Source organism: Bombina bombina, chromosome 1, assembly GCF_027579735.1.
Source record: "Bombina bombina isolate aBomBom1 chromosome 1, aBomBom1.pri, whole genome shotgun sequence".
Taxonomy (NCBI): domain Eukaryota; kingdom Metazoa; phylum Chordata; class Amphibia; order Anura; family Bombinatoridae; genus Bombina; species Bombina bombina.
Genome location: NC_069499.1, coordinates 61,101,617 through 61,112,859, shown reverse-complemented (window position 1 = coordinate 61,112,859; position 11,243 = coordinate 61,101,617).

Sequence of the window (11,243 nt, the reverse complement as noted above, 5' to 3'; positions counted from 1 at the left end):
TTTTGTTTTCTCTCTGTCTCAGATTTTACAGCTTCCCATAGTAGTTCTGCTGTTTCAGTCAGTAAACTTATACTGCACCTCCATGCTTCCTCCTCAGTCTTTACCTTGCTTTGCTCCTGTTGGCTGCCCTAAATCTCTTTAACCAACTAACCTCACACCAGAATCACATTCAAAAGAATATTAAATGAATCCACAGTGGAGAAATGTATATATTTATTTACTTATTAGTACTGCTTAGGTCCAGTTTTACATATTGCAATTTATTTCATTTTTTTAAATGATTAGCTCAGCAGTGGATAATCCAAGGCTGAGCTAATAATTAAAAAATAAATTGATTTAGTTGTTTTTTTGGATGTTGGGGTGGAGAGAGAAATTGCATGGGGGGGGGGGGCAAGAAAATTTTCGCCCAGGGTCCAGTCAATATTAAAGACGGCCCTGAGCAGAATGCCATAATAATATGACACTATTCAATCATCATTCATAATATTTCCTGTTTCTATTTTTGCTTTAAATAAGGGTAGATTACCCAGTCTTGTATATTAACATGGAATATAATGCTATCGTATATTAGAGTGATGCATCACTTAGTGATATACTGAAATGTTGTTGTGAATAAATGTCTCTGTATTTGACGACAAGCCTGTCTGGTTTCTCTTGATTATTGTGTGGTTGGTGCCTGTTTCCGTCTGGGGCCCAGAAGAGCAAAGGTTTAGAGTGCTGAAATCCCTAGTCATTTACTTTTTCTTAACTTTATTTATTTTGTATAATATATATATATATATATATATATATATATATATATATATATATACTATTTATCATTTTACATAATACCATCTCAAAGTGTGTAATGTCCATTTAAGCATGAATTAATTTAATTTCAGTCACTGCATGATATTAAACCTCAAACAATTGTTCTGCAATTACATGATTTACAAAAGAGCATATACTAATTTCATATTGTGGCACTGACCTTTCAGCATATTATATAATGCTTTTCAGAGACAATAGACAGACACTGCATTCTATTTTTGGTAACTGACATTCAGTGGGTTTTCAGAATTCCAGAGATGCTTAAGGCTGCAGTTCTATAAATAAACCCAGCTCCGTTAGAGTAGAATAATTGTAATATAAAGTAAACATGCAGGAGGGCAACATTGAGGTTGGTTGTTTAATAACATATTTATGTCAAGGTTATGGAAATAAAAAATTCACTGCGAACAAAAACAACTGAGGCTTTCCAATTTACTGTTATTATATAATTTGCTTCATTCTCTTGTTATCTATTGTTGAGGAGCATATCTAAGTAGGCTCAGGTCCCAGTATTTGTGCAATGTATAATATTATTAAAAGAATTGCTGCAAAACTGCTGCCACATAGTGTACCAAACAGGTGTGCTCTTCAACAAAGGATAACAAGAGAACAAAGTAATTTTGATAATAGAATACATTGAAAAGTTTTTAAAAATTGGGTTTTTGTAGGCATGTACCCTAGAGGATTAAAGAGATACTGCAGCTGGTCAATTAATTGACTCACCCATATCACTTGCTCAGACATACTATCAGTTTTATTATATGGTATTTCTTACAGAAAATAAATTGACTGCAATGACCCGAGAAAAAAATTAATTACAGTTAACATTTTAAAATATTCTCCTTTATGAATCTATATATTATCTATCTCTATATCTCTACACATTTACACTAATATCGCAGAAAAGTCATTACATGGACCTTAAAGGGACTCTGTTCTATACATTTTCCACCTTAATATATTCCCAATGACTTGTTATAACAGCTACATACAAGGTTTTTAATGTATGGAAAAATAGTTCCTTTAAGTTTACTCATGCATTTGAAATAGCTCTTTTTGCTCATTGAAACCACCATCCATAATGACAATTGAATTACTTAAAGGGACATGAAACCCAATTTTTTTCTTTCATGATTTAGAAAGAGCATGCAATTTTAAATAACTTTCTAATTTACTTCTATTAGCTAATTTGCTTCATTCTCTTGATATCCTTTGCTGAAAAGCTGATTGGTGGCTGCACATAGATGCCTCGTGTGATTGGCTCCCCCATGTGCATCACTATTTATTCAACAAAGGATATCTAAAGAATGAAGCAAATTAGCTAATAGAATTAAATTGGAATGTTATTTAAAATTGCATTCTCTATCTGTATCATGAAAGAAAAATTTTGGGTTTAGTGTCCCTTTAAAGGGATATGAAACATGCTAAATCAATCAAAGTAAACATACAAAATAAACAGATTGGGAAAAAAACAGCGAACAAATTACTTGTTTTCATGTAAAATGAGCACTTGGAAATTGCTCAGTGTGGCCCTTACCCTCAGGGAAATAAGAGAGCTTGTTGATAACTTAAATTGAATTCTGCCACTTCTAAGCGGGGCAAACAAGTCTCTAGGAGGTGGGGGCTTCCATGGAACTGCTTGCGTGCTTACTGGTGGAGCTGAGCACGACAGCGTCTCATAGATGCGGATGATCCCTACTATACCTGACTTATTATGTTTTTCGCTTTTTAATAAATGTTTTTAATCATTTGATATAAAGGTTTTGCTCCGTCTTCTTCCTAAATGGAGGATATGTGTTTTGTTATACTTAAAGGGATACTGAACCCATTTTTTTTCTTCATGATTCAGATAGAACATGCAATTTTAAGAAACTTTTTAATTTACTCCTATTATATTTTTTTTCTTTGTTCTCTTGGTATCTTCATTTGAAAAAGCAGAAATGTAAGCTTACGAGCTGGCCCATTTTTGGTTCAGCACCCTGGATAGCGCTTGCTGATTGGTGGCTACATGTGTGCTATAATTTGTTTACCTTCTGAATCTCGAACAGGACTAAATTGTTTACAATGTGCCACAGATAGCAGGGTGTGTCAAGTAAAGTATATGATAACAAAAGTGTCACTGTAAAAGGTGACACATTTGTTTGGGCCTGTGTAGACAAACCCATTATATTGAAGTGTTGATCCCTTTGTGCCACCCATAGGTCCCACTGCTCTCCCCTAATTACATATTCTGTATCCTACCCCTTGCACCCTTCCCCGGGTCTTATCTCTGTTCGTTACAGTTTATCCAGTCCCAATTGTAGATAGTGTACAGAGAAAAGGGAATAAAGTATGAACAAATATGCAATCGCTGTCAATTAGGCCAATATTTGTATATTTATATATATCTGTATCACCATGGGACATTTCCGATGGGAATAATAAAGTTAGAAGTAATTTTTTTTGCCTATTAATGGCAGAAGGAATATGGGTAGCATGATTAGCCCTAATAAAAGTATGAACCTTAAGGAAAGGCAATAGGCGGAGTAACAAGCAGCTGTGTATATTCTATAAGGACGAGCAAAGACATGGGTTCATATGAGCCTTAGTACCGCAATGCTGCCTGAAGAGTGTCATGTATAAAGTTCCTAGTGCTGATATGTTTGAATTTCATTAATGCTATGTAAAGTATGTAAATAGACATTTGTATAAGATTATATTGTTATGGATATGAGGGTAGAGACTGGGGGTGTTACTCCAAGTATGTTTTTAACCAATGAGAGATTACAGGTGTGTACTTAAGGTCAGATTGGACCTTAGCTATGATTACGGCTCTTAAGCCGAAACGCGTCAGCAGCAAGTCTGGGAGTACGCTCCAACTTTCTATCCACATTACCGCTGTGTAAAAAGAGTTATTATGACATGTGGATTTCTTAAATCAAGTTGAATAAAGGTTACTTTTTAACTCCGCTGAGAGTGCACCTTCATTGGATATTCTGGAGGCTTGGTTATTAGAGAACGAGGGAGGCAAGTCAGCGAGTCATCCCTTGCACCCTAGGTCGTCGCACCCCGCCACAAGAGATCGGAACACACCAATGACATCACCCGCCAGGAAGAGGCAGACCGAAGAGGGAACCTGCCGCGGCCCAGAGAAAAGGTAACAGACGAGTATATCATTGATGTGATTACACACTATGAGCAGGAGGCCAAGGAGGAATACCCGATGCCCGGTTGAAGACCTAGAAGGCGAGGTAAAAAGATTGGCTGTTATGTGGTAACGGGGGAGGTGGGAACCTCCATTAGACATGGACTGTGTATATTTATTAAGAAAGGCTGTACAACAGGTGCCTAACACACTTAGCAGGTGGTTTCATAAAGAAAATGGACTCCAGGATTTTTCCTCTAATTTGTAAACAATTTAGTCCTGCTCGAAATTCAGAAAGTAAACAATGTGCCACAGATAGGATGTGTCAAGTAAAGTATATAATAACAAAAGTGTCAATGTAAAAAGTGACAAATATAAACAACCAATGTGAAATTTTACATATTAGGCATGTTCATTAATTTTCTTATGAATGCTAAAATTAACGTTTTTTTCCCTATTTATCTATTTTTTGCTTTTGTGTTGTCCATTTAATGAACAAAAGAATGTTTGTGAAAAAAAAATTGATTGGTTAAGGAAGATAAACTAAACCATTACTTGAAAGGTAGGAAAAGTTTCAAATATAGAATAAGTAAACTTCACTTTTGTTCTTAGCCGAGCCTGAACACATAAAAAAATAATGATATATATATACACCCTGTTCCAAATTATTATGCCAATGATATCTTTCTCATTTACCTAAATAATTTATGTAAACAACAGTCAGCATAATTCTCATGTTATCAACTATTAAGAGTACAATTCAAATTTTATTGAACAAACCTACTAATGATAACAGTATTTCTTTTTCAAAATAAAAACTTACAATGCACTGTTCCAAACTATTACGAACAGTAAGTTTCAAAACACTTAATAGGTTGTAAAGAACTGAAAATTGTCATTTGTTGTGTTTGCAGCATATTTACTGAAATCAAAAGCCATTTCAATCAAACTTTGAACATTTTAACTTTTTAAACATTTTAGCAGGTCACGTTATATTTTAACATAGGACCCCTTATTTGATAGCAGCTTCACAAGTCTTGCATCCATTGAACTTGTGAGTTTTTGGACAGTTTCTGCTTGAATTTGTTTGCAAGATGTCAAAATAGCCTCCCAGAGCTGCTGTTTGGATGTCAACTGCCATGGTGTTTGTATGTAAACTGCCTCCCACCCTCATAGATCTTTTGCTTGAGGATGCTCCAAAGGTTCTCAATAGGATTGAGGTCAGGGGAGGGAGGCCACACCATGACTTTCTCTCCTTTTATCCCCATATCAGCCATTGGATGCAGAGGTATTCTTTGCAGCATGAGATGGTGCATTGTCATGCATGAAGATGATTTTATTACGGAAAGCATAGTTCTTCCTTCTGTACCAGGGAAGGAAGTGGTCAGTCAGGAACTCCACATACTTTGCAGAGGTCATCTTTACACCTTTGTGGACCCTAAAGGGGCCGACCAGCTCTCTTCCCATGATTCCGGCCCAAAACATGACTCTACCACCGCCTTGCTGACGTTGCAGCCTTGTTGGAACAGGGTGGCCATCCACTACTCCATCCATCGGGACCATCCAGGGTTGCACGGCACTCATCAGTGAACAGGACTGTTTGAAAATTAGTCTTCATGTATTTTTCTGCCCAATGCAGCCGTTTCTGCTTTGAGCATTGGTTAGCGGTGGCCAAATGAAAGGTTTATGCACAGTTGCAAGACTCTGGAGGACTCTACACCTTGATGTCCTTGGGACTCCAGAGGCACCAGCAGCTTCAAATATCTGTTTGCTGCTATGTAATGGTATTTTAGCAGCTGCTCTCTTGATCCGATGCATGGATCTGGCAGAAATCTTCCTCAATGTGCATTTATCTGCACGAACCCGTCCGTGCTCTGAATCAGCCACAAATATCTTAATAGTGCAATGATCACGCTTACATTTTTGTGAAATATCTAATGTTTTCATACCTCGTCCAAGGCATTGAACTATTTCACTCTTTTCGGCAGCAGAGAGATCCTTTTTCTTCCCCATATTGCTTGAAAATGGTGCTCTGCTTAATAATGTGGAACACCCTCCTTTAGTAGTTTTTCCTTTAATTGGGCTCACCTGGCAATCTAATTGTCACAGGTGTCTGAGATTGTTTTCAGTGATCAATAGAGCCCTGAGACACAATGCCATCCATGAGTTAAACTGGAAAAAAAAATATTTAATCTTGGTGACACTGAAATAGAATTTGCATAATAATTTGGAACAGGGTGTATATAGTTTTGAGCTGATCCTAGCTTGTATCAGTAGCAATAACTACTACTTTAACTTTATTTAAATTTAAGATGCTGTTTAGCTGTTTCTCTGGTGCCCCATAGGACATAGTAGATACGTGGATTATCAAGAGACAAATTTGAAATCACTCCATAAGCAAATGCATAAGATGAAAATAAAGAAAGTTTTTTTTGCCCTCACATACATAGAAACTATTCCATGATGAAATGTGCTAGATAAACTATATCATTCCAGAAAATTAAAGGCAAAGTATGCCACTGTGCAAGTAAAGTATCAGATCAACTGTGTATAGAATGATAATTATGAATTATATCTCCCTTACTGTATACAAAAATGTATTTTATATATGTATAATTTAGGTTTTGTGTTTAGAGACGTAATTAATAGATGACTATACCTTTTTTGCTACTGAAGAGATACACTGGTTTATTTGACCTCCAAGGGGAATTACATTCAAAATATTGATCCTTAAAGGAACACTGAACCCAAATAGTTTTAAATAAAAATGTAAAATAAAGTTTATAACGTACTTTCATTATTTATCTTACTTACATTTTCTTACTTACCGCCCGCACAAAGTATTAACAGTGAAACCGCCAACCCCCACATCGCAAAATAGTAAAGTAAAGTAATTAACCCCAATCCGCAAATAACATAACTAAAAGATTAACCCCTTAACTGCCAACCCCATTTCACAATAAACCTAATTAACCCCTAAACCGAAAACCCCCACATCGCAATTAACCTATTAACCCCTAAACCGACAAACCCCCACATCGCAATAAACCTAATTAACCTATTAACTCCTAAACCGCCAATCCCCTACAACGCAAATAACGAATTTAATTACTAAGCCCCCTAACCTAACACCCTCTAAATTACTACATTAATACTAAGTTAGACTTAAATAAAACCTAACATTAAATTACAAAAAAAATCTAAAATTACAAAAAATAAAAACTCTAAAATACAGAAAAAAATAAACAATATCAAAAATAAAAAAATTAAACCTAATCCCTATGAAAATAAAAAAAACAAAATAAAAATAAAAACACCCCCTAAACTACTTATAGCCCTTATAAGGGCCTTTTTTAGGGCATTGCCCTAAGTTAAACAGCTCTTTTACGTTTAAAAATTACTACATACCCCCCCAACAGTAAAAACCCCTGGCCCCTACCCACCAAACCCCACAAAATAAAAAAAACTAACACTAAAAAACCTAAACTATCCATTGCCCCTAAAGGGGCATTTGTATGGGCATTAAAATGGCATTCAGCTCTTTTAGGGCAATTGGCTCTTTTCCAGCCCATTAAATCCCTAATCTTAATGGGCTGGAAAAGAGCCAATTGCCCCCCCCCCCCCAAAAAAAAAAAAAATCCTAACACTAAGCCCCAAACAGGAACTCACCGTTCCTGAAGTACATTGGAGAAGGTCTTCTTCCAGGCGGCTCCATCATCTTCTATCTTCATCCGGAGCGAAGGCGGCGCGGAGCAGAGGTGCGGAGCTGGCTTCACCGATGCGTGAATCATAAGCGACGGTCCTCAGCGGCATGGAGGCTCCTCTTCATGCGATCGTCCGTTGCACACTGAAGATTGAATGCAAGTTACCCCATATTTATTTTTAAATCATCCAATAGGATGAGAGCTACTAAAATCTTATTGGCTGATTTGAACAGCCAATAGGATTTCAGTAGCTCTAATGAAGAGGAGCCTCCATGCCGCCACCGAGGATCCACACATCGGGGAAGACAGCTCCGCACCGCCTTAGTTTTGGATGAAGATAGAAGATGATGGAGCCACCTGGAAAAAGACCTTCTCCGCTGGACTCCAGAACCGGTGAGCTGCATGCCCTTTTAAGGGTAATGCCCATACAAATGCCCCTTTAGGGGCAGTTGGTAGTTTAGGGTTTTTTTTAGTGTTAGGTTTTTTTATTTTGGGGGTTTGGTGGGTGGGATTACTGTTAGGGGGTAATTGGTAATTTTTGTAAGTAAAAGAGCTGTTTAACTTAGGGCAGTGCCTTACAAAAGGCCCTATTGGTAGTTTAGTATTAGATTAGGAGGTGTTTTTATTGGGGGGGGGGGTATTTTTATAGTGGTATTAGTTTAGGCTTATCGCCTGGTAGTGTAATAAAAGCAAATCTTGATTTCAAATGCTTGAAACTACTGCAATGATTCAGACATCTTGGCCTTTATCATGTAGTGGGTGCTCTCATGGTATAAATTGGCTATTCTGGATTTTTCTAGTAGACAGCTGAGCCCCATAAAAAGATACAGAAGACTTCTAGGTATCCAATACTGGTGAGCAATTGACTGAACTGAAAAGTTTTCCACAAGCCTTAGCATTTTAAAAGAAAAAAGTAGTATTCTCCTAGTTGATAATCCATCCCCTTATAAAGACTACTTTGATCCTGAGTACTAGATTAGAGGGACAGTCTAGACCCAATACATCATTTTGATGACTTATTGTTACATACCATAGAAGCATCCTGCAAATGGTCCCACATCTATGAGCTTGTAAGAAGTACGTGAAACATTTTGCAATTTGAAATAGCTAACTGAAAAAATACTAAATTCTGCTAAACTGTCATACAAGAAAACAGCTAACTGGACAAGAAGAAAGCTGTGGACAAAGCTTGTCGGCCATTTTTGGCTGCTAACAAATAATGATTATTTTAAAAAGTTTCATGTACTTATAGCTTATAGATGTGGGACCATTTGCAGGATGCTTCTATGGTATGTAACAACAATAAGTAATAAAGAATAAGTATTGGGTCTAGACTATCCCTTTAAATTACAGTATAAATGTGATTGACGTATTGATGTTAAAGACCTTGTAATTACAAGACATTTCTGTTGTGCTGCTACAAAATACAATAACATATCAACCAAATCTAAAAAAAAATTAAAAATAGCCAAACTCCACGCACCATTTGCCTTGTTTGGAGAAGCCAATCTGGGCTTTAGTCCACAGACAACATGGCTAGACACTATCATAAAGTTAGTGTTGATTGTTTTGCAGTTAATTGCTAAAGTCCATTAAGGATAGATGTATAGCAGGGTTAGCCTTGAGAAGTCAGCAGGCTGCATTCTAAGTTCTGAGAATTAAAACTTGCTAAATTTTTAGAGCTAAATGACAAGAAAAGGGGGCAAAAAAATGAAAATATATTGCAAAGTTTTTTCATTTTACATAACTAAACATTTTAAACACCAGAGAAGACGGCATTGTAGTAGTCAGGGTGACAAATGATAAGGGAGTGGATAAGAATCTTAGCTGTGTCTTGAGTGAGGAGGTGTTGAATTTTAGAGATATTTTTAAGGTGGAAACGGCAGGAGTTAGCTAAGGAATTAATGTGGGGAAGCAAAATACATTTCTGGTTCAAGTGTGACCCCAAGGCAGCGGGCTACAAGGGTAAAGGTGATGACAGTATTGTCCACGAGATCTGGGGAATAGGGAGATTGGTAGAGGGAGGAAATAGGAGTTCGGTTTTAAAGACATTCAACATTAAGTAGCATTAAGTCATCGAGGATAAGATATTACCTAGTTAGCTGGTGATACGAGTTAGTAGGGAAAAGGAAATGTATGGAGCAGAAAGGTAGATTTGGGTTTTATCAGTTTAAAGATGATGCTGAAACCCATAGGACCAGATAAAGGAACCTAGAGATGTGTAGACTGAGCAAAAAAGGGAACCTAGAACTGAGCCTTGAGGTGCCCCAACAGAGGGGGCATTGAAGGGGGGGGGGGAGGAGTCAGAGAAGGATACAGAGTTCCGCCCTGGAGGTAGACGTAGGCCACTGTAGATATATTGTCTGATTGAAATCATATAAGACAGATGGAACGCAATTAGGGCCACGACTGAAGTGCGTTGAAGATGGCCCTTAGTTCCAGAATGTTGATTTAAAGAATCGCTGCCTCTGGTTGCAGGATCCCTGAGCTCTCAGAGAACCCCACACAGCACCCCAGCTTGTCAAACTTGCATTTGTTGTGAAGATCTAAACAGGAGTGGTGCACATGCCCTGGAGAACAGGTTCTTGTAACAAGCACCAGGAAAGAGACTCTCGTCTCTGGATCCAGAGACATGTCTACATGATTCCCGTTTCCATTGCCTGAGCATACATAACTGTAGAGGTCTCAGATGAAAGCAAGCAAAAGGAATAGCGTCCGAGACCTACCACCTTCATGCATTGAACGTCAAGGAGTAGAATTGAAGGAGATGGGAGGCAGCCTGAAGCTGCTCCCTGTGTTGATCTGTGAGATAAATACGCATGCTGATAGAATCTAGGATGATCCCTACGGAGTTCACTCTTGTGTTGGGGGGGGGGGGGGGAGAGAGAGCTTCTTTCCAGGTTTAATTTCCAGCCATGTGTCCGAAGATACCAGAGTAACTTCTGTGTGAGATGTTGCTAAATTTAAAGATGACGCTTAAACCAAGATGTTGTCCAAGTATGGTGCCAAAGCAATCCTCTGTATTCTGACTACATCAAGGAGGGCCCTTAGAACTTTTGTAAAGATCCTGGGAGCCATAGCTAAACCAAGTGGAAGAGCTATGACTTGGCAATTGATGTCCAGGAAAGCAAAGCAGAGATATTGGCAATGATCTTGGTGAATCGGAATATGAAGGTAAGAGGAAGAATGGAGCTGTTACGTTAAATTTTGAAAGAAGGTACACTCCTTTTGGGAACAATAATGATGTACGGATAAAATAATTTTCCCTTCTTGAGGCACTGGAACAATAACTCAGATACCAGATCTTCTACACATCATAGAAAGGTTGTAGTTTTTTTTTCTGGTTTTCCCGAGAACCTAGATAGATAGAACCTGCCCCTTAGGCAGGGCTGCTGAAACAGCTGATGGAAAATGGTCCACAAAATCATAAGAAAAAAATACTGAACCCAGAATGTGTCCAAGAAAGGGGTTTGTAGGGTACTGCATGTGTCAAAACAGTCAGGGCCTACCTTTGGTCAGAGTCTGCAGACCACCAGGAGTCCGATAAGCTTCTAATAAAAGTTACTATTTGAGTTTAAGCGTGTGCATGTGAAACGTAGCTA